The sequence below is a fragment of the Denticeps clupeoides genome, chromosome 13, assembly GCF_900700375.1.
Source record: "Denticeps clupeoides chromosome 13, fDenClu1.1, whole genome shotgun sequence".
In the NCBI taxonomy this organism is placed as follows: Eukaryota; Metazoa; Chordata; class Actinopteri; order Clupeiformes; family Denticipitidae; genus Denticeps; species Denticeps clupeoides.
In genome coordinates, this window is record NC_041719.1 from 6,007,597 (window position 1) to 6,032,051 (window position 24,455).

General features: G+C 45.1%; 1 protein-coding gene across 2 annotated transcripts in view; it reads left to right on the forward strand.

Annotated features, from left to right (window-relative positions):
- clmpb (CXADR like membrane protein b) overlaps positions 1–24,455 on the forward strand; it is a 58,536-nt gene that overhangs the window by 18,568 nt on the left and 15,513 nt on the right. The window lies entirely within an intron of this gene.

Sequence of the window (24,455 nt, forward strand, 5' to 3'; positions counted from 1 at the left end):
ATCTGGGAATGGAGCTGACCCTTTCTTCAGATTGACCCCGAAAAACGAGCTTTAATCTGCCCTAAATGTGTACATCTGTGGTCTCTTACTTCACCTGCACCCCAATCAATCAAAGTCCATTTGCTCCGGCTCTGTTTACCAATACGAAGACGAGGGACACTCCCCACACCGCCCATCGCAAAGAACTACCACAGGCAGAGACAAACCAGCAGTACCGCCGAACGGAAGACAGTCATTGAAACGGCGGATAAGGATATAATTCGGCGATCAAGAGATTAGAAGGAGCCTCCACTGGAAGGATTTAACCATGAAAGTATATTATAAAGCCCAGGTTCCCCAGCAAGAAGTCTTTCAAAATCCTAGAGACTAATTGTTGTGAAGAAGTTTCACAGGAAATGATGTATCTAGGTGTGAGATGGGTTTTTGGAGATGGGTTTAATTACACACCAACAGACTGATCATATGCAAACCAAATTCTGCTTTATCCATTTGTCTTTGTAGAGTTTCAGGCCAGTCATAATATCACAAAAGCACAGATCAGCTAACAGACCCGATTTATCTCAGGTTTATCTCAGCCTGTTTTTAGGATTGGTGATGCCCCTCTGTGCATTACAGTTCTCTCTAAAGAGCCACTCCCATTTCAAGATGTCATTTACATTACATCATTTACGGCATTTATCACATGCCCTTATCCAGAGCGACTTACAATCAGTAGTTACAGGGACAGTCCCCAAATGGAGCAATTTAGGGTTAAGTGTCTTGCTCAGGGACACAATGGTAGTAAGTGGGATTTGAACCTGGGTCTTCGGGTTCATAGGCGAGTGTGTTACCCACTAGGCTACGACCACCCTACTTGGTCATCGTTCATCTGGTGGACTAGTATTGGTAGAATTGCTAGTAGAGAATGGAAGCTGTGTGAGAGTCAGATCAGCCTGCGTGCACATGGCGATGTGAGGCAGACGTTCAGCAGTGGCAGACTGTTTGCCATTTCAGAGCAATTATGATTACACCTCTGCAGTGGTTCATTAGCACCATTCTAATTTGCTGATCAAAACGAGGAGGAACAATGTGACAGAACCTCAGTTCAGCCTGCATTCTTTTTTTTCCCCAATTTATTTTCTCACTTTAATTTACAGAGTGACCATTCCCGAAAGCCCAAAAGCATCTGATAGTAATTATGAAACTGTAGCCGCGAGTCATATTTTTCACATATACGGTATTTTGGCTGAAGCTCTGCACCTTCCTTCTCAAATAACGTCGATCCAGCGAGACTCTATTTCATCGCTCCACAGGGCCCGTAAATGTGACCGCTGCATGTTTCTGCCATAGAAAATACCAGCCCTGCCGCCAGCGTGGCCCCCACTGCACCATTCTGCGTCGCTTTTGGCAGAGCAAGCAAGCGCACGTCTCCCTCGTCCAATCGGGTGACTCGATGGAAACTTGGGGTCTGGTTTCATGCTTCGGTGTGGACACCAGATGTGTGTTGATGTAAGGGTGGAGGGTGTACGAAAAAAAAAGGTTTCTACCAGAACAAGAGACCCTTTCTTGGAAGAATGGTCACAGGAATTTTTAGACTGATCCAGTGATCCTTTTTTGTTTATCCTTGAATCTATAAAATATGGAAATAGGACATGTACATCATCCGTGCCAAGAAAAGCTACCACCATGAAGACGTATTTTATTGCCACTAACAATTAGTTCCAGAGTCATATGAAGTAGGTATCCTAGGGTTAGGTTTAGGGTTCTAGAACATATTCGATGTTCTAGATAGCAAATGACGAAAAAAACTGAATTTACATCTGCAACTAGGTCACTTACATTTTGGTATTAAATTTAAAACGATTTTGGTGTGGAATTAATACAAGTTTTCACAGTTTCAAAAAAAGAACATTACTGTATATGCATTCATCAATACAGGTATGCAATTACATATTCCCAATTTAAACCATAATAAATCATTTCTTTGGCATATAACTCAGTTTTTCTGATTTATTTGAAGCCATGCGTATGGGACAATGCAAGTGACATGTAGCATCCCAACATGTATCACTTCCTCCATTATGTTGTCAGAGTGCAGGTCTGGGCCATGTTTCTGATCTTTATCTCAAAGATAATGCCACCATGTATCCCTTTAAAGGCCTTCTCCTCACCGGTAGTAACGTGGTCCAGCTAATAGTCTTCAGAGAGACCGTAACGAAGCTCTGATTTACTTCCGCATCTGTGATCTATTTCCTAGTCCAAGGATATTGGGTTGGAAGGCCTTGGGCACGCGGGTTGGCCTGTATGGCAGCGCTGGAGGCACTGTAACTCAGTGAGGTCAGCCAGAGTCTTCCCTTTCCACCTCGTAGACAGATGTGCGAGGCGCTCCGCTGCGATGATGAACGATCCCCGTTAACGTGACGGAGAGCATCCATCCGTCCTAACACCTGATTAAAAAGCAAGGTGAGGCGCGTCGTATTTATTACCAGTGTACAAGGACGTGACCCCCGTCAGGAGGCAGCAGTCCTCCCCCCACAGCCACACAACCTCAAGCCCTTCTTTTCCTGTGCTGACTGGCTGGATGGGGGGGTTTGGTGTGATGAAACAATGTCAGCCCGCGCCTCTGGAGGCATCGCTAGCGGCGTTCCATTGTCACGCGGGGCCAGGAACCGCGCTTATCGCGTGAACTGCACCGTTCTGCACCAGAACGCTGGAGGTGTGGGGGATGAAGGCCTGTCACTGATAGGGGACAAGCTGTGAAGGGAAGGTCACGGCGTCAGGCAACACTCCGGCTTTTGTCGGGGTGTCTCAGAGGAACGCAGCTGCACTTGTCCGCCGAAGAGAGAGGATAATGGGATGCAGAGGGATCGGGGTGATGATGAGAGGCTTTCCAGCAGCGGCAGATTCCAGAATGAAGCAGCGAAAGGATTTGTAGGGCCTGGGTACACCACAGCATGCCCAGCTCATCTCTGAACTTTTTGTTGCAAAAGTTGCAAGAAGAACGATGAGAGAAGTAGCCTCCTGTTCTTCAAAACTTCTGTTTCTGGCTTCTGAGGCCACATCTCCCTCGCTCCGCCTCTTTCTTTCTCTCTCTGCACTTACCAGGAGAGACTGTGCTACTTGTTCAAGTGTTTCGCTCAGACAGCGCCTCCAGGCCGCAGTCGCCGTGATTGATGGCTTCAGATGCTGGGGAAGGAGGTGCTGGGCAGCACCGTGGGATGACAGATGGATACGTGCTGCACGCTCCTGGTGCTCTGGCTGGAGCAGAGTGTACCGCCTTGCAGATTGGCCACGTTTACCCAACCGGCTGCAGGCGATATCAGACACTTCGACCTTAAACTTAGATTTGAATTTATTGAGTGTGGAACATGTATGGATTTTGCATAGAATTAGGAGAGTTTATTGAAGAATAGAATATAATAGAATACAATACAAAATGAACTAATCAAAGTTTAAATGTAGATAGTTCTGAAGTGGCAGTAATACCAATACAGAAAAAAAATATATTTATGCATATTTATCTGCATACATTTCATCTGAAATAAAAAATACTGCCACTTCAGAACTATCTAAACCTTAACTTTGATTTAATTTAGTTTTGTATTCTGTTATTTTCTATTCTTCAACAAACTCTCCTAATTCAATATTACAATATATATATGTATATATGTATGTGTGTGCTTCGATCGACTGCTCAGAAGTCCTTGTAATAAGGCTCCAGCCATGTCTACCTAATTTACTACACCTGTTCCATGGCTGGAGCCCTGATGTCAAGCAGATTGGTGCCAGGCGCCTCTCCGGCTGCACCCAATCGTGACAGTATCACTTTGCCATTTTGGCATGTACATTTACTCCTTCGTACTGTTTTATGAATGTCATTAGTTTCAGGACAGAGTCAAACCATCACCAAGGTTTTTTTTTTTCCTTTTGCTGCATCCCCATCGTAATTTCTCCTCCAGTCGCGCACTATAGATCACAGGACTACAATTTTTTGGGGTATGATCAAGGTGGGTGTTGCAGTAGCTCATTATTAATAGTCTGTATGTCCTAACTCCTTCTTAGCAACTTTGTTGGTTGATGATGTTATTTTTCTGATTAATTGCAATAGTTTTTTTTTTCCTGAGAGGCCCATGATATACCCATGATACGACCCATTTATCCCTCCTTGAAACCGATATGGCCATATGGTTAATTGACTTCAATATCCAGGACCACTGGAGCCATAAAGCAAAGAGCCGCACTAAATCTGCTTGGCAGTACCATGGTGTATAGATCTGGTACATGATGCCCTGTTGGACTCACACCAGCACTGCGTTGTTGTCACACCCTGCTTCCATTTATTTTGGGCGTACCGCTATTTTGGCCAGAAGCAGTTTGAGATCACTCCCTTTTTTAAAAGTCATGGTGTGCAGCCCTGCCCTCTTTCCACGCCCCTTGGGCCTGGTTTGGACAGTGATGGTATGGCTTCAGCACAGAGAGCGCTGGAGAAAATGACTCATCCACCCTGAGAGCCCCTTAACTCGGCTTCTCTTCTGCCGTCTTGGCCTTGTTCCTTGGTCACGTCCTTCCCATCTCTGCCTTCATTAACCACCTCAAGGACTGAGAGAACATAATTTTCACTGTTTTACTGATTACGTTGCATGTTCACCTATTACCAATGCAGTGCTGCCGAGTACTTGACGTGCATCTAAATCAATCTTACTGATAACCTCACTGTCCATGGGCTCTTTAAAATGCACTTGTTTCAACTGTTCATTATTCATTCACAGCAAGCTAATCATGGACTCTGGCAGCAATGGGGTGAATCTTCAAGGCAATTTGTCAAAAAAGCACAGCATAATTAAGCCCAGCTTTTTACCAAATAGAGAGTTTTGAAGAAAAAAAAAGATCACAAAATGAGATTTATTTAGTTGGTGAGGGAACTATTTTTTGCATCTTAAACCAAAGCTGTTGGCAGTGCATGAACACGAGTGATCGCCACTCACAGAACCTTCATAGACACGTGTGCTTTCAGTACCCGATATGTCCCCTCTTTGCACCATGTTATTTCAACATCCAAACTGCAGACAACATGGACCATGTACCGACCCCCAGCATGACTGGCGCTAGTGGTACAAATGCTGAAGCTTATGTAGACCTACACAAAATGAATAGTGAGCTAAATGAATTAATGTTTGAAGAACTGTGAACTGGAAAAAATATATTATCAACAGGAATTACTTCATTTTTTATCATTAGTGAGAACTGGCACACCTCTGTCTGTTGGGTTATATCTAACCCATCTGAGGTGGTCAGATAATCAGGTACCATTTATTCAGTCCAGCAAGCCTCATCTTGACTGTATGAATGATGTCAAGAGGTGGATGGCCTTAAATTTCCTGGACCAAAGTGAGAGTAAGACAGAATGTATGCTTTTTGGCAGTGGTGACCCCCGTATTGACCTCGCTTCCCTAGCCCCTTGTGAAAAACCATTGATTACAAACCTAGGTGTTAAAAAGGACTCAACTCTGAACAATATTGTAAAATCGTGCTTGTTTCAGCCAGACATCTCTAGCTCGCCTACAATTAGTACAAAATGCAACTGCACGTTTTCTCACTAGTACAAACAGGCAAGATCACATAACCCCGATCTTATTCTCACTATGCTGACTCCTTGTCTGTTTCAGAGTCTGTTTTAAAAATCTTTTACATTTTTTTTACATCACTGAATGGCTCGGCTCCAGCCTATTTGTCAGACCTTCTCCGTTCCTACACTCCACCCCGTTCTCTCAGGTCTTCAGACCAGAGACTATTGTCTGTTCCTAGGTCACATTACAAGCACAGAGGTGACAGGGCCTTTGCCGTGGCCGCCCCACATCTACGGAATGACCTACCAATCGGTGTCAGACAGGCGGCGTCAATCACTGCATTTAAATCTTGTTTAAAAACTCACTTTTACACCCTGGCTTTTAACCCAGTGTGATGTGGTTCTTATATGGTGTTTTTATGCAGTGTTTTATGTGGTTTCTTATGTGGCAGTCCTTTCTTAACTCTTTTACTATATTGTCTCAAATGTTTTCTGTTTTATTGGACCCCTTGTTTAATTCAAATTGCTTCATGTGCTCTCTTATTTTATTTGGTTTTTATTATTTGTCTTTAATTAACTTTTCGTCCTGTTTATCATTTAATTACTATTTTTGTGTTAAATTGCTTTATAAATATATATGGTAATGGTATGGTGTGGTGTACTTTCACTGAGGCCATGTATGACTGCTCAGGTGTCCTGGTCACTATGGTAAAAACAGACAGGACTGAAAGCAACTGGAGAGTCTGACGGAGAGGCGCTAAGGTAAACACGGGGAAGGCACTCGTCATCCCATGTCTTCCTCTCTGCCGTGGCAGAGCCGAGGGGAAGGGATCTAGCTCTCCCATGAAAGGCGCGGTTTGGCCACCATGCCTGTATAAGGGCCGGAGTGGGGGAGCTGTCCGTGACACGGGGCTGGTGTGCCGGCAGAGCGTGTGCCGTTCACAGGGACCAGTCCCCCCGCGGGCCCTGCTCTCCCTCAGCTAATCCAAACAACAGGCAGCCTGTGTTAGCACTGGAATGTGCTCGCTCTGTTTGCTAAGGCACAAGGTTAAGGGCCAGGTTTGTGTGTGTGTGTGTGTGTGTGTGTGTGTGTGTGTGTATATGGGGATGGTGATGCAAGAGAGAAAGTGAAAGTTTTTGTGTGTAAAGCTGTGCCAATGTCGCAGGCCGTGAATTTTTAATTAAACGGCCAGTAAATGAAGCGTTGAAAACCAGTCCATATTTGTATATTTTAGATGCAATGGACTGTAGATAATGCTCTCCCGCTCACTCACTGAACTTCAATCCACAGCACGTTTGTGGGTTCCGGAGCCTATCCTGGGACAATTTTTATAGGTATTACATATCAGTATTACAGTTTATATATACATTAATGAAGTATAATACCATTAATAAAAATGGATATGCAGGAAATTAGGGAGGAAATTAATGCGTTTGGAATGCTTCATTTCACAGATAAAATCAATATTCTTGCTGGTGCTCAGATAACGAGCTTTCACTTTATTTGTCATCCTCAACTTTAGAACAATGTGTGTGTGTGTGTGTGTGTGTGTGTGTGTGTCAGCTTGAAAAGTACATGATGTGCTAATATTAAAATCTTGGAACAGAACGCTTTGATCTCACCTAATGCCCATTTTTAGTAAGATTCCTAAAGTGACCCTGCAAGTGAGTCCTGCTCTCTTGTCATGTTTCTTCCATGCTGAAGTAGATAAGGTTGCTGTTGTACATAGGCACTGGTACGGTTATGTTTTTTTATTGTCACGAACAGGACAGGGGCTGGATGGAAGATTATTTGGAAGGATGGAAGTGATTCCCTGTTGGGTTCTTTTTTCCAAATTCCTGACACATTTCAAAACCGTCATGCAGTTTCCTGGCTTTAATGCTTGTGCGGGGGCCTTGGAGTGGAGTGGAGCTTGAGTGTTTACTTTTGCATCCTGACTTTCCAGACCGCCATGGGTGACCCATCATTGAGAATCCTGAAGCACTTTGCAGGAAAAAAAAAATCATCATCCAGGCGGGTCTGTCAGCATTTCTGCTATAAAGGAGATTATAGATTAGGCCTGTGAGAATGGTGCAAGTCATATCTGTAATATTTCCAGACACTGGTGTGGGGTATTTAAATAGTTTTTTTTGGCCTAGCTCTACTGACCTTGTCCCATTTTTATATTATTTAGTTGAGACAAAATCATTCTGGTTTTGCCTAAGGGAATTCGAGGCCAGGTCAGATTTCAGTCAACCTCACTCATACACAAAAACTCAGATTAGCCAGTGAAAAAAAAATTGTAGTTATTGCTGCTCCATAGCATCCTTTTAGGGAGGAGGCTGCAGAGAGAGGCGTCGCGTCAACCCACGGTAATGACATTTTCTCTCTACTCGCTACTCTTCATGACCAAAAAAACAGCTTAGAGTGGCAAAATAAGTTGAGGTCGCTGATCCTAAATTGGATGTTAAGCGCAGTGCTGCCATGTCATTCAGCTCAGACGGAGCATCATTCAGCGCTGCAGCTCCATGGTCCCCTGGGTCCTAAGGGCCACATAAGGGCTCAGGGTCACGCGTGACTGTGCTGACCTTTTGCCTTTTGTTCTCGGTCAGAGTGCCTCTGCTCCAGTGGGACACTGTGTCCATATTGACCAGTCAGCACTTGCATGCCAGAGAAATGCAGATGCATTGCATTTATTTTGATTTGTGCATTTTTTTTCTATAGAATGGTCAGTTTCTTATCGAAGCATGTACCGAAGCATGTAGCAGTGACATTGCTACATGCTGTCTCTAATAAATTGGCCAGTGAGCATTGTTTATGGCGTGCAAAAATAAGAGACATTATGAAAACAATGACAATTTACTGTAACTTTCATGAAGCAGTAGCTCCGGGTCAAAATCAAAGCTGCCATTTCTACCGTCCAATAAACATTCAGTGACATTCAAGCGCTGGAGTTGGAATGACATTAAAATTAATCTGCAATAAAAACCTAGTGACATTATGCAGTTGATCGCTTTGCTGAAAGCACTGACACCTCGTCGCCAGGGGCGCCACGGCGCCCTAAAATTAAACATCCTGCGCACAGGGATGCACGAGAGCCCTTGAGAAAATTCTCCAGATTGACATTGTGGCTAATAGCCTGCGCTTCGTCATAGATGTGTTTTTAGTGACTGCGAATACTTTTAATCCAGTTGAATTTCAAAAGGCCAGGCAGTTCCGCCATTTTGCCCCTTCTTACTGTAGCTCATTAGCATAACCCCCCTTTGTCTTTAACTGACAAGAGACAGGCTTGTGAAGGATATGGGATAGAGAAGACATTTAGGCTTGAAGGTCATTCTATTGAGCCTAGCTCTGTACCCAGAAGTGCCATCCTGGCTTCATTTGAGAATGTGTGTGTGTGTGTGTGTGTGTGTGTGTGTGTGTGTGTGTGTGTGTGTGTGTGTGTGTGTGTGTGTGTGTGTGAGAGAGTGCTGTTCATTAAATCGTGACCCTTATTTTTCCCCATCCGCACAGAAGAAGACAAGCTAATCTCAGCACTCCAGAGCTCAAACGATGCGCCCACCTAGATGAGCCTGAATGAACGACCCGGGAGGACTAGTACCTCCCTCACTGCCTTCTGCCGTCACCTTCTGCTCTTGAAGGACTCTTTTTGCATTAAGCGACTTCTGTCACGGCGCATCAGACGCGCGCCGGCCTGGTGTAATAGAAATATTAATACGGAAAAGATGTTTCTGCAGCTGAGCAGATTAAACCAGCCTAATCCGCAGGAGAATAGGGAATCAAAATTGCGTCTGGGGCGCGTGTGATTAATAAGCTGGGAGCCAGTGGCCTGGCTGAAACAGATCCGGTGCCGCCAGCCCTGGCTGGCCTCTGATCCGCTCAGGCTGCAGCTGCAGCGGACCATGGGCATCTGGGACCGAACCGAAGATGATTTAATCAGGCCCCGTTATTCAAATCCCGGGGAGAGTGTTGTCGCAAGCCTGGCGTGGCTCCACCCAGGCACGACACATGCATTATTCTTCTTGACTGAGCAGGGCGCAGCTACGTCGCCTCCGCTGCTGCGCTCATGCACTGGGAGTCAGCCAGGGCAAAGGGGCGGGGCCTGAGAAAGGCATCCAGTTTCCGCCCACCGTCCTCCATTAGCACCCTGATTCAATATGCATTGAATCAGTTCAAACCACGATATTTGTCCAGTAATGCCATTTGACCCGGCAGTATTCAGAAGGAACAGGTGCACTGTGGCATTGCAATATGCAATACACTTAACATGGCTATGCAATTAGCGATTATAACTGAACAATTTATTCATGACCTCCAGACGTTTTCTCCGGATGTGACAAGGTATGCTGTAGATATCTTTATATACGTATATAATGGATATCAGAGTATCTTTATGCCACTTTTTTAGAATACACCATTCAGAATACCACCATTCTGTTTGACTCGGGACAGGCCACCGTTGCTCAGTTTGTGATGTTAATCTGAGATGAGCGATAACCAAGCGGCGGAGTCTCCATCTCTCCATCTCTCTGTCTGTAGGAGGCTGCTCTGCTTTTGACAGGGTCAGGATCAAAAGTCGTCACCTGCGTGCTCTCTTAGTCAATGTTCCGTGGTAAAGGGCCCACAGAGAGCGCGGTTTGGGGGAGGTCAGGGGGAGCATCTCTTTCTCGACACGTATCACAGTCGCAGTGTGTTATTTATGAACATGGAGCCCTGGGTGGGGGGTGGATGCATACGCGACGGTGCTCTCGGCCGGCCAGGAAATAAATCAGTTCGAGTGTCACCAAATGGCAGCGCCCCGTCGCACCGCTTTCGTACGCAATGCGCGATCAGCACCACCCGCTGCTGATATCCACGATGATATGGAAGCACTGGCATTGTCTAACGTGTTCTTTCACCGTCGGTCTTGGTCGTCTTTGATGCGTCTCAAATCTGATTTGGGCTGGAGGAAGCGAAGGTATTCTCTCCCGAGCCAAGACCCGGATTTTTTATTTGTTTGTCAGCGAGGAGGAGGGAAAATGGGCTTTTCTGGTGCACAGAGCATGTACTGCACAGTGTAAAGCCTGTCTGGGCGGAGGTTGTTTTTTAACCTCTGTGTTGGACTCAGAGAGCCAAATGCCCGTCATTAATCTTGAGACAAAGCCCTTGCATCAGCAGAACCAGAGTCTCCGGCAAAGCCGATATGGGAAACGTGACCGAACGCTCCTCTTCATCCGCTTTCCCGCATGGCACCAGCCCCGCCGTGAGCCACCACACCTTGCTCCCTTTTTTTAATTAAGAGCAAAAGTATTGCCCCCAAGGTTGATGCATAAGAGACAAAGCACTTAGCATGTCTAGCCTTGAATAAGATTCTACATTCTGTTGCCAAAAATAAACCCCATTTATTTTGGCCTCTGGGGCATGCTTTTTCATGGTTAAAATGGGCCCGTTGCTGATTAGTGCTCTGCTCCCACACTGCCTGGAGTGCTTGGCCCTGGCTCGGCTGCCATACTCGGATGAAGGGCTGGGGGGGAAGGAATTTTGCATGATGCACCACGGGGGATGGAGGTAGAACTCGGGGCAAAGGCCGAGCGAGAGTGAGCTTTTAAAGTTGTGCTCTCGTGTTCCCCTAAAGCATGCCCTCGTGCTGTGCTGCGAGAAATGTTTGTGTTGAAAATGAAGCGATCGTATGACGACTTTATCAATGCTAATTCATAAAGGCAATTCATTTCTTTGCAAGGGTACCCTAAGGACCCCTTTCTGTTTGCATTTTATACACATTTTGCTCCCGTTGCTTGCTGGCAAATTCTTTGACCTCAGGCACAAAGATCACTGCAGTCTTTCTTGAAATGTCACCTTGCATAATCCCAGTCCTGGCCACCAAACACTACGCTGATGATGAATCTGCTGCGCTATGAACCGAGTGGCCCGTTCGTGTCTCCCGTCGCCTCCCTGAAGCTGGAGATAAAAGGTATTTGGATAAAAGCATCTGCCAAATGGGGGACTGTAATGTCGTCCGATGCTTCTTTAGCTGTCGGAGACATGATTCTGAGGAGCATGTGGTGCAGAACCGAACTCACTGCTTCCCCCCGTCACAGCAGGTAAACTCCAGGAGTCTTGCCGCATTTCACGCCATTACATTTACATTTACATTTACAGCATTTATCAGACGCCCTTATCCAGAGCGACTTACAATCAGTATTACAGGGACAGTCTCCCTGGAGCAACTTAGGGTTAAGTGTCTTGCTCAGGGACACAATGGTAGTAAGTGGGATTCGAACCCGGGTCTTCTGGTTCATAGGCGAGTGTGTTACCCACTAGGCTACTACCACCATTATGAAAACCATGTGCGGCCGTTGCCTTCTACCTACCCCTCGCCCTCTCGTTTACTTACTCTTTTATGGTGTGCATTTAAACACGCTAAATTGCTGCCGGACTGTGTGGCTCGGCAGGCGAGGTTCTTTATTGGTGGGCGTTTCGGTGAAAGGAACACTGGCCCCGCCGCGCCACCAGGAAAGTAGTCCAGGTGCGTGTCGGAGGGAGACCAAGGCGGCAGAAAGGAGTGCAGCTGCAGCATCGCGATGACATTGCTGCAATGTCGCGGGAATACGTCTCCGAAAACGCAGCCACTGCGCTCCGAAGGAGGGTCTCTGGACCGCCGGTCACGAAAAACAAAAAAGCGGTTCCACTTCCAAAAGGGCAGGGCCTTTTTTTTTTTTTTTTTTCCACGGGACACGTGGCGACTGCGCGGGGAGGGTAAAGAGCCTCCTTTCCCTCTCTTTTCTTTCCTCCAGACTCCCCCAAGCGCATTCTGAAAGTGTCCAAGTTGCTCAACTCGCTCGCTCCTCTTGCCCCAAGTTGATGACTGTGATGAACCTCATACTGTACGGCTGCGAAAAAACACATCCTGGAGCTACAGTCTGCGAAAAACAAAAAAGCTGCCCTGGAAGTGAGGAAGTCGACAAAAATACCGCACATTAAGTGATTTCTCTTAAATTAATGCGCCCCTGTAACGTATTAAATATCTAATACACTGACGTTTCAGATTTATTTTCCCTTCTACTTTGTGTTATCAATGTCAGATGTTGCTGCTTTTCCAGCTCGCTCCCAAAAATTGTTTTTTTTTTGGTTGTTTTTTCCTCTGCATTGCCACACGTTAGATCCACCCCGTGGCCTAGTTTTCCGCTTCTGCTCTGTCATTTTTTCCTAAAAAGTATGACGCAAGGTGACAGACTGATCTGAACCCTCCCTCTCCTTCGCCGGGGTTTTTGCGTCATGCTCGTGCCTCACTGCTGCCTGATTAGAGGAGGGATACTGTGGGAAGGCGGTCGGAGCCCGTTGTGGGTTTTCACAAGACGCCGTTTGAGGTGGAGGGACGGCCTCCTAATCAGGCTTCAGGGAGAGAAATATGGTCCGGCCGCGCCCTCCGCTGCACAGACTCATTCATCTGGTTTCAATCTCGTCTCCGTGGCTCATTCCCCTCACGGACGTGGCCGGCCGGGCATTCCTTATACAAACAGGGAGAGTGAGAGAGGCCGGGCGCGCCCTGCGACCCAAAGGGCAGATACCAGAAGAGGCCTGGGTCTCTGGAGGGTTTATGTGTGGACGGTTCAGTGCCCGTGTAAGAGATGGCGGCATCGCGGGCGGGAGGAGGGTGCGCCCCATGTCCCCGCAGCCACGGGTCCTGGCGAGAGCGGGACGAAAAAAATGTCCTTTCTGTTGCGAACAAACCTGAGCACGTTAGCTCGGCATGAGGGACATGCAGCAGAAATTACCGAGCTAATGAATGACTGCCTCTGTCTGAATCGATGTCTGCAGAGTTTGTTTCATTATTGAGCCCAACGTAGTGAAACTTTCCTTGAGCTTGCACATTTTACACTTCAGCAAATCTGTTCTTTTCAATCATATTGATTGTGTCTGTGATTTTCCAGCTGACAATGATCATGTGTATTTTTAATCATATCATTATATAATTAACATGCATAAAAGCACAAAATAACAACATGGCAACAGAGCAATACTTTTACTATTTATTGAGCATTGTCTGTTTCCAGGGTCTCAGTTTTTTAAATCAAGGTTCTGACTATAAGTACCTACATCATTACTCAAAGATGTGCTCTTAATTTGGAAGAAGGCATTAAAATGTGGCATTTTTGTTCTGAAAAGGTCACTGGATGGTTTTGTCATTGTAGGGCACTGTAGTGGGCATAAGGTTTGTGCTGCATGGAGTTTGGGAATGTTAGATCTACGAATTTTCGAAATGTCACTGTGACCTTGCGAGGCATTTGGGACAGATGATAACTCCTTATCTTCTGAGTTGCAGAGGGACCTTGCTTGACCCGACAGTTTAAATGTCTGTAGATGTCTCCTCTCCGCCTCACCACAATCGTGGACGGCTTCACAGTACCTGCAGCATTCAGCAGAGTTTTCATATGTTGCACTGTGGTAATTAATGCTTTGGTAACAGAATAGTAAATTGATGAGGCAACATCTCAGTCTCCCAATCAGACCATTAAAATTTCCTTAAAGTTAATTTACCATCAATTATACTTCAAACCTTAAAGTAATATTTCCATTTAACAAATCGGTTTATTACCAATTAGTCATATTTTATGCACCTTTGTCCAGTCCGCTTATTTTTTATTGCATCGCTTGAAGCTACAATGGAGGAGTCAAAAGGTGTGTTTTTTTACAAATCTACTAGAGTATTAAATTACTTTTAATAACAGGCAGCTGCACAATGCCGGGCAAACGGGACAGTATTTCACATTTCACGTTGGCCATCTGCACCTCTGGGGCATCCATCAACACGTCACTGCAAGGCGAAGATATATCCCACGTTCTCAATGCATACACCTAAAGTCAGCTGTATTTTCCACCTAACGGACATAAAAAAATATTGCAGATTTCAGCAGAATGGGCCCAGCCTCACAATAGCTTATTAAGTGTCTTCTGAGGTCAGCGCTCAAATCCAAGCCCTACGGCGTACAAGGGGCTACGATGAGCAGCCGACTGCAAATGGGGAGTAGGCTGCATAAATAAGACGGAGTTGCTGGCGCCCAAATCAGAAAAATGCGATGAAGGGTGCTTGCAGGGCTCTGTGGTTCTAAACCTTTAGCTTCTTGGTTGGAACACTATTGGAAAGTGCATGGCTAATTTTTTTTTTTTACTCTCAGATGCTTGGATATTATACTCATCACACCTCAAAGTGTGGGACATGCTGTTGTCGTTGCTAAACTCAGTAAACACATGCATCTCCCATGGTTCCAAACACCTTTATTGTACCCCACACCAATCTAATTTCATTGGCTACAGCCGGCATGAGATTTTTAGGAGTGTGTGAAAGTTATTCTTTTGCAGTGTGTGTTGGGACATTTCGACAAAACAATACTCGAACAAGCCCTTCTAACTGGATCTCTGTACCAGAATGGTGGGTGTGGCCAGTGTTTTTTTTTTTATCAAGGTAAGGCAGTGCGAGTGTGTACTCCGGCCCCTGCTGTGGCTGCACCATCTGTTTGGGTTGTGGGGTCAGACACAACCTGAACTAAAAGTGTGCCCATGCATGCATGTGTGTGTGTGTGTGTGTGTGTGTGTGTGTGTGTGTGAAAGTTTATACAGAAATTGCCCAACTTCATGTAAGAGCAAAAATACTTATTGTTGGACATGTATAGTTCTGATCAGCAGCTCTTAATCTATTACAAGGCATGTTTAGCCTTTGCACACATGAGCCAAAGTAAATAACTGAGACGTCCACTTACAGCCATGTAAATGCAGGAATTGCAGACATTGTGAGAAAGCTGAGAGCCTCTGTTTTCAGTGGGGAAATGAAGCAGATACCTGAAAGCGAAGGTGATATTTGAGCCTGTTTTCTTTTAATATGTGGACGCCATGAGCTCCAGCTCATTCATTCCCTTGCAGCATTAAACCCTCACGTGCAGAGCTCACACACTAGCCTTCACAAATTGGAGCGGCTTTCCCCATCATCAACCCCACTGTAAATGGCAGGGTGGGCTGGGCACACAAAGATGCTTTAGGGGTGGTGTGACCTTTACAATGTCCACGAATACACGTGAGGTGTTCAGATGAAACTGGTCAGCTCTTAATTGTGTATACACACTGTACGACTACAAGGTAAGAGGTCCGGAATTTGACAAAAGGGTGTACTCATATACACACATTCAAATAGGAAATGGTCAGAATAAAACAAATAACTACTGCTGACACCCCCCACACTTTGATCCTCCTCTAAGAAAGATCTCATTGAGAAACAGACGAGAGAAACCTTGGTAAAGAAAAACAATGAAACTGTCTAACTGTGCTTTGGCGAAAGGATCTGTCCATGTCTGAAGGTACTGGACAGTGCAGAGTAGGTTTCAACCAGACCAACATTATGTCCATGATGATGCCACTGGTCCATTTGAAGACCCCTCTGGCTTCAGCAGTTATGGCTGTGGTGATGCTCTGGTACATCTCGTGCCGGTGATTATTCTAGAATGCCTGGGTACATGTCACGTGCAGCAATGGCCTTGGTATCTGTCTAGTGCAGCCTACGTGGGATAATCGTGGTATGTCCACGACGCAGGCTTTATTGCTAAGGGTTGTGATTTTATTAAACACTGCAGAATTCCTGCAGGCCAGTCGGTTTCCATGTGTCAGTCAAAGACCTACCGGTTAAATTGAGTTCTTGAAATGCATGCTGCACACTACAATCCCAATGTGTTTGTAGTGTCTGGCATGGAAAATGATGTCTAGAACCACGCAGTTCCCATACGGATGTTGTGTTAGTGTAGCTTTCAGACCCGAAAGCTTCTGTAGAAATGTGTATAGCGGTGGGGCTCAGGTTCGTTTTTTTATGTGTCTGTGGACTTTTTCTGGCACCAGCTTGCAGTGGCTTTGCTGAGGGCAGCACATGCACGAGTGGTTTTGGGAGCGTTACAGAGGGAGGGAAAGGGAGAAAGCGTACCCACGCTATTTCGTTTTCTCTTTGCCGTCTGGCGACTAAGGGAAGGTACAGAATGTCCTGCGACACCATAAGCGAGGCTGGTCTTTAACAAAAGCGCTTTATCTCCGGCTTGCAAGACCATTTGACATTTGGTGATTGTGGATTTTCAAGGAGCGGGCCGAATGTCCTGAGACAGCTTTCGCCGCATTGTGTGTCGGGATGCAGCTCAGACCCCTTTGTTTTGGGACCCTACATATCTATTCTTTGGAAGATAATCTTCTAACTGTGTCAGGGCTCTGTAAGATGCATTGCTTCGTATAAAAAAATGAAATGTTGAGCGTTCATTCCTAATTACGAATCAGTCTTTATTTAAAAGACACCGTCTGCACAGTGGTGTGCGTGAGTTTGAGCACTATTAAGCCATATGTTTCTTTTTCATTCAGACCGTGGTAAAGTTATTACTTCAAGGTGACGAGATGGAGGGGTGGCATCGGCAGGTCGCTGTCACCTTCCAGAATGCCTGAAATAACACGACCTCTAAGAATATCTCACAATATCAATATAATTTTTTTTACACAATTGGAACTTACAGCCATTTTTTGGTCTCCCAAGACTGGAGCCATTTTGTGGTCTAAAACACAAGAAACCATATTTGCTGTTTTCCTTTCCAGCTTTTCAGCTGAGGATGCATCTCTGGCTTGTCTGTTAGGGCATAATCATATATATTCCTCATTTGTACTTTTCAAAAGGCAAGCAATGCATTCATTTGGGGAATCTGAAAAGCTTTGAAGAGCAATTTGGCATTTGTACTTGGGATTGCTGTCGGGGAACGGAGAGGAGTGGAGAAGGAGTCACCAGAACTGACGGGGCTTTGAAAGACTCGGCGACGAAGGCACGTTTGGCGCAACAGTCCTCAATTATTCACACAACACCGCTGGTTCCTTCCCATTTTTATTTCCCCAAGGCCCCCCATGCTCTGCTCCACCATGGCCAAGGGATTATCTTGGAAGAGCTCCCATTCCCTCTCCCACAAGCAGACACGGCGGTTCCACCAAACACACAGAAATGCGCGCACTCACACCTGCGGCGGGCCCACAAACGCAAACATTTACTTTAAAGTTCTGTCCAGCCTATTATTTAATGCCTGAGGTGGCTGTCATACATTAGCATTACTCCCATTAGCATGGGGCAGAGAGAAGCTCTTTGTCAGCAGTCTGAGTCTTGGGGAACGGCAGAGGGATTATGGGACTTTTATCCCATCAAAGTGCAGCCTCCAGTTAGTGTGTGTGTGTGTGTGTGGGGGGGATGTGCACCACAAAACGATTGTGCCCAGACGTTCCCCAGCAGGGTGGCAGCATGGCACCTGCACCCACGCCTGCTGCATCAAGTGCCCGTTCTCCCAGGCAGCCACCGGTACCAGCTCTCCGCCCCATAGCCATCTTCAGGGCACAGTATGGGTTGGGGGCTTCTTCTGCGGTGGGGTTTGGTGGGAAAGCGACGGGGCTGGACCACCTGGTAGCTTACATGGAGGGCCTGGGTCAGCCCTGGAGGTGGCATGGAGTCCCCATGGCGGCAGGTGGGGCCAGCTGGAAGGGGTCCGGGTCCTCCAGAGTGAAATTGAAGTGATTGTCATTGTGAAACATTGCAGCACAGCACACGGTGACACAATGAAATGTGTCCTGTGCTTTTAACCATCACCCTTGGTGAGCAGTGGGCAGCCATGACAGGCGCCCGGGGAGCAGTGTGTGGGGACGGAAATGGGAAGGAAATGGCAGCAGAACACAACTTGCTGCATTAACGTGATACCTGGGACTGACCTTATGCTTGAGTTGTTTCAGATCCTGTCGATTTGACACACCCCTGTGGGTCGTTTAAGTTTCCTTCTCTGAATGTTACAGTTATTGCCAGATATTGCCAATCTTGAAAAGCACAGGTTTAGTCCAGTGTTTTACATGAATTGTTTTTTTAAGAACATAATACAAAATAAAACAGCCTAGTTTAGCATAGCTGAAATTCAATGAAATTATATTATTCATATATAATATTATACTATAGAATTTTATTATGAGAACAAATTGGAAATGTTTGGGAGGTGTGTGTATACACACACACACACACACACACACACACACACACACACATATATATATATATATATATATATATATATATATTTTTTTTTTTTTTTTTTTTTTTTTTTTTTTTTTTATGGCAAGCCAAACAGGAAATAAACAATATATATATTGACATGGAATGAAACCCGAATATATGGAATGAAACCCGAATATATGGAATGAAAGTATGAATATATGGAATGAAAGTATGAATATATGGAATGAAACTTGAATATATGGAATGAAACTTGAATATATGGAATGAAACCCGAATATATGGAATGAAATCTGACGTCATGCAGTAACACCGCTAATAATTCTACCAACACCAATTCACCAGGTCTACTGGTGAAGAGATTTTTCAATATTTCCACATCAGGCGAGCTTCCCACCACCATTCCTACATAAACCTTCGTCCATTAATACGGAAACGGAGGTAAGTAAACAGGGAGGAATTACAGGGCAAACTAACTTCAGCATTTTAAATCCGATATACCAGCGCTGCCTGTGCCGTTTTAACGTGTAAAATCTGTACCAGCTACACCGGGTTCATCATAAACTCAACTCACTATAGAGCACAATCAGTCACAGGGACGGTTTTATACAAATTACAGCGCGGTTTAGCGTGTTTAATTTAAGACACAAAGGTTCTGCTAACTTTAAAAAGTTCAGATTACATTCATGTATAAAATACAATAGAATAAACTCTGTATGTGCAGCCTGAATCTAAACGTTGCATGGCGCGCTGGGATCAGGCAGCGCTGGTATATCGGATTTTAAAATGCTGAAGTTAGTTTGTCCTGTAATTCCTCCCTGTTATATTCGGGTTTCATTCCATATATTCAGACTTCATTCCATTTATTCAGACTTCATTCCATATATTCGGGTTTCATTCGGGTTTCAACTCATGCATGATATTCATGCTTAAGCCAGTATTTCTATATGCATCTGTCTCCAGTTACCGCTTCCGAATCCGGCAGCAACGGTCCCACCCTGATGTAGTTCCCACATCCCAGCACGATGGCGGTGATTTACTGCCAGGTCAAGGACAGGCCTTGGCTTTTCATTATGCAAATACAGGCGAAGGTTAACATATTGACATGCAAACACATGTTCTTCCAGGCACTTGCTCAGCAAACACGGAAAGCCTGATCTCTGCACATCATACAAAATAACCCCAGATAACCAGATTGCTTCCTAAAGAAATACAGGGGGAGGAGCCACCTTTTTCACTGGCACATGCATGGAGTTTTTTTCCAAGCCCCAAATGAATGTGATTAGTGCACGTCTGCTAAGCCCAACGGGCCACTGGTTGCATGCCGTCGGCATCCTTCCGCCCTGCCCTCATCTCAGCCAATTATCCAGCCGCTGGCCTTGCACTGTTCCCCGGATCTGCCGGGCACAGCTAGACTGCTGCAGGATAAAAGCCCGGCATCGAGCAAAGCTGCATTAAGGGATGAAGGTTCGCGCCTTTCCTACCCGACTCGCGGCTAAAGCGGGGACCCGCTGAGGCAGCAGCAGCCCTGCTGTTATGCTGGTGGGAGCCGTGGGGGTTTGACTGTGTAAAGAAGGTTGGGTGCAGGGTGGGGTTGGTGGGGTCGATACGCCGGTCCAGGGGAAGGGTGGCAGACCGGCCTTTGCGCCACCACTGCTGTTGAATCCCAGCGGGCCGCTATAATAAGATTCCAAGATCCTGTGGGGAGGCGGATTTACTGGAGCACAACTCCCCCTAGGGCATTTTCACAGAAATTGGTTCCCGCACTCATTGCAGCTCTCTCCCTCTCTGAGTCTCTTTGTTTTCTCTCCCTCCTTTTGATGTCTGCAACCATCCTTTTATTAACATTAAAGCGTTCTGCCTTTCTCCCTCGTTCTGGGCCAGAGCAGGTCTGAGGCTCTGCCTGGAGAGGAGAATTCCGAGGGTCCTGCTGGAGCTGGTGGTTGTTAGTATAGCTGAAGTCTGTTGTCTTTCTTGTCTCCAAAGACCCTCAGTTCACAGCTCTGTGTTCCAACAAAAGGTGAAAATATCTAGGGAGCATGAAATAATTCAAAATGTATTAAATTCCCTCGTACTGTAATAATGTAATCATAATACAAAAAAAATGAATTATTATGCTTGTGTTAGCATAATAAACCACAATGTAATGCAAATATGCAGCTTTTAAAATACATTTGCTGCAAACTTAATTATTGCAGCTCGGTGGGTTTAAGGTCAGGACTGGGCCATTCCAAAACATGAATCCCACATTTTTTTTTGTTTACTCGTGAGATTTGGATCGTTGTCTGGTTGAAAGTGTGCAGTCCTGCACTGCTACCCTTCCATTCCCCTGTAAAATGATATACGTCCTGAATTCATTGTTTCATTTACTTTCAAACACTTTTTGTTTTCTTTTTGTCTTTCTTTGCATAGAACGCTCTTTGCTCTACAGCTATAAGGAGTCTTATTTTTCTGTCTGCATTGTTGCGGTTTTTACCTCCACCGTGGCACAGTGTGTAATGTCCAGTTAAGCTTTAAACTTTATGTGAATGTACCAATTGACTCAGTTTTTGTTGGGACTTTACAAAAAAGGGATTGAATGTGTTTGTCTGATTTGTAATTACATTAGTATTTTATGGCTAGCGTTTTTATGGCTTGACAGGCTTAGGTCAAGTTTGAACATATTCCAGGTATACATATGTTTACATAATCCTACAATCCCAGATACCTTTCACATTTGAAGATCCATATTTGTATTGCAATTGCATTTGTGGTTCATTTTGCAAATGGGATGTTATTACGTTGAAGGCTGTCAAAGGTGACTTTCAGAAATGTGCATAATTCAACATTCTGAGAAACGAGTGTGGTTTGGTTTCCATCCGGCCCAGCTGTGCACATTTTGAGCACGGCCAATTCAAATCTGAAAGTAAACTAAACCCCCCCCCAATGAAAGCCAGAATAACATTGGACAAGTGGTTTCAGACCACCGTGCCATCTCTGCTGACGTCCAAAAATCGTCTCCGCTTCACGAGTGATGCATGTTTGATCGCATATGGAAGGTATTAACAGATTTAGCCATTTAGCCGCTCTGTCAAAAAAACACTGAAGGATTCTGGATGTTAAATGTCCGCAAATAGATGACGAGTGTGTGTATTAAACACAGAGTTGCAACCTTTTTAAGTGTAATTCTCTCTGGTACACAGAGGTCTGGTGTGTGAGGGTGGTTAGGCATCATCAGGGGCTACACATGGGGTTGGGTCCATACACGAGTGATCCATGTGACCTGAAGCGTCCCACGTTGTCCCAACCCCATCCTCTGCTCCTTTTCCTTCCCTTTTCTTATTCCTTAAGTGTTTAAAGCCTCTGCATAGAGTTTGTTTCTAAAGCCAGACCCCACCCTGCCACAACTCTGTTCAAACTAGTGTTGGTGGAAAGCACACAAGATAAATGAGTGTGCAAATGCTGCATTAAAAAGTCATGAGCATGGATGGCTGTGGGGAGAGATCTTTGGCTCGCCGGGGCGGATATTTTTTTCAATTTATTTTTTATTTTTTTGCTGCTGACTCAGGCTTTTAGCTTGACATCGCCGCAGGCTCCTTGTAATGCCACCCATCAGCAGGTAGGGCCATCGACAACATTCCTCTGGCTTTGCCAGGTGCTAACGGGAGCTGGCACGGCGATGCAACACCCCCCACTCCTCATTAGTCCAAATTTCATCATTCTTTCACCACTTTTGTTCTGATGAAAGAAAAAAAGCTCAGCATGCTTTCACCCACTTTTTTTCCCAAATGCTGCAAAATCTGAGCATCACGCAAGTCTTAGTTTACGCCATCCCAGTGTTTGCAGGTCAATCTGACCCATTTTTGCAATTTTGACTTTATTCTTCATTCACATACAATCTCACAAATCAATAACATATTGAGATGTTGAAAACAATGCCTTCACAATACTGTTGATTGTATGATTCTGGACAGTTCTCTACGAAGACAGATTGGCTCTACAATACAATAAAGATATCTTAGTATGTGGAAAATAAATAAAAATCAACCATACAAGTTCAAAATGTAAAAAATTGGAATTATCTCATTATCTCATATTTAAACAATGGAGAAAAAAATGTGCCATATCAATGTATTTAGTATGACTGATGTGTTAATACTGTGTTAAACTTAATACCAGCATTATCAAAAATGCTTCACTGGCGGAAGTATGTTGCTGTATCCATTTACTTCTTCCACCCCTGCTCACAACATAAATGATGTAATTTTTTTTGGTTTCTTTTTACATAAAAAAGGAGGGTCAATTTAACTACCCTATGCCGTAAGCTGCACACTGGGGTGCAGCTCTGATCTGTCTTAGCTGATCAATCTGCTGAGGCCCTAACATATTTGCACCCTAGGCAATTTGCACCCTTCGCATTTGCCTATATGGCCTATGCCACAGTCCGGCCCTGCCCAACGTGAAACCAAACGTCTCAAACATGTGGTATTTAATGCCAATGGGTCTTCACACACGTGAGTTCAGAAGCGATGCGTTCATTCCTTATCAGTGACTGTTATTCCACTCTGTGTAGACAAAACACACTTACCACAAGTGTCTTGGGGCCGTTAAAACATCGATCTTGTCTGTCTAATTTGAAGCGCTGACAGAGGTTTCAGACCAAACCTTCCTAACCCCATCCAGAGTCTCATCGGGCGGCGCTGCGGAGGAGACGTCGTAATATTTACAGCAGTGGCATGTATGTAAATGTGATGTTATTTTGGGTCGGCGTCTCCGTCTCCGAAGCGCCACGCTCTGCAGCTGCAGCAGATTAGCCAGAGTTCCAGAAATATCTGCTGCATTTACGCGCGTAAGCCCGGAGCAGCGGCACACCCCAGCGGTACTGCCGGTACTGCGCTCAGCCTGACAGGTGGGCCGAATGCCACCTCTCTGGCCCTTTCCCCAGAGAGCCCAACTGGCTGCAAATCCCCCTGACGCCCAACTTTAATTCCCGTCCAGCTGACGCCGATAGCCCGACATCCTCCTGTAAACGAGCCCAGCAACTGACTCTGCTCCCCCAACACCCGGCGTGTAAGCAGACCTTTAAATAAAAAACCAATCAGGAATCTATTGAACATCTCATGAGGATCCGGTAGTCCGGGGATAATAAGATTTTTTGTTTTGTTAGCTTGTTTGTCCCGTAGTCCCTGACTCAAATTTACATTTACAGCTTTTACAACCGGTTGCATGGACAGTCCCCCTGGAGGGTTGGGGGATTGAACCTGTGACTTTGTGGTCACCTGTTTCATAGGAAAGTGTTTTACCCACTAGGCTATCTATAGCTGGGTTTCAGTCTCGAGGTTATGATGACGCGTGGCCAAAAATGGAGAAAATGTCTATGTAGGACGCTGGACGTGACCCCTGATATCATGAAGATGAGCGAGTTTTCAACATAACCCAAAGTTTTGCAGATTATCGAGGCTGTCGATATTACAAACAACTCCCCTCGCCATGCCTTTTCTTTACATTTGTGACATTTATCAGACACCCTTGTCCGTACTGGCAGGCACTACACTTTAAACCCGTCCTTCAGTAAATATATTGCTGATATTTTTCCCCAAATGTGTTAGTTTAGAAATAATTTCTCCTACATGTTACCGTCCTACATGGCTTACCTACATTAAAAAGTTGTCACAGTACTGTGCATAGGAGTGAAATTGTTGTGTGTTTTTGTGTGTCTGTTGTTACAAAAACAACATATATAAAGGTATATGTAGATAAATGAGTTATCTGGAATGTCCGATATTTAGCGCAGTGTGTTTTACTTTTTAATATTATGTGTATTGTGTAAAATACACCTCACTTCCTGCCCACCCCCAGTTATCAGGGAGCTAAGACCATTAATATTGATGAGCCATTGTATTGAAAAAAGAACAGAGAAA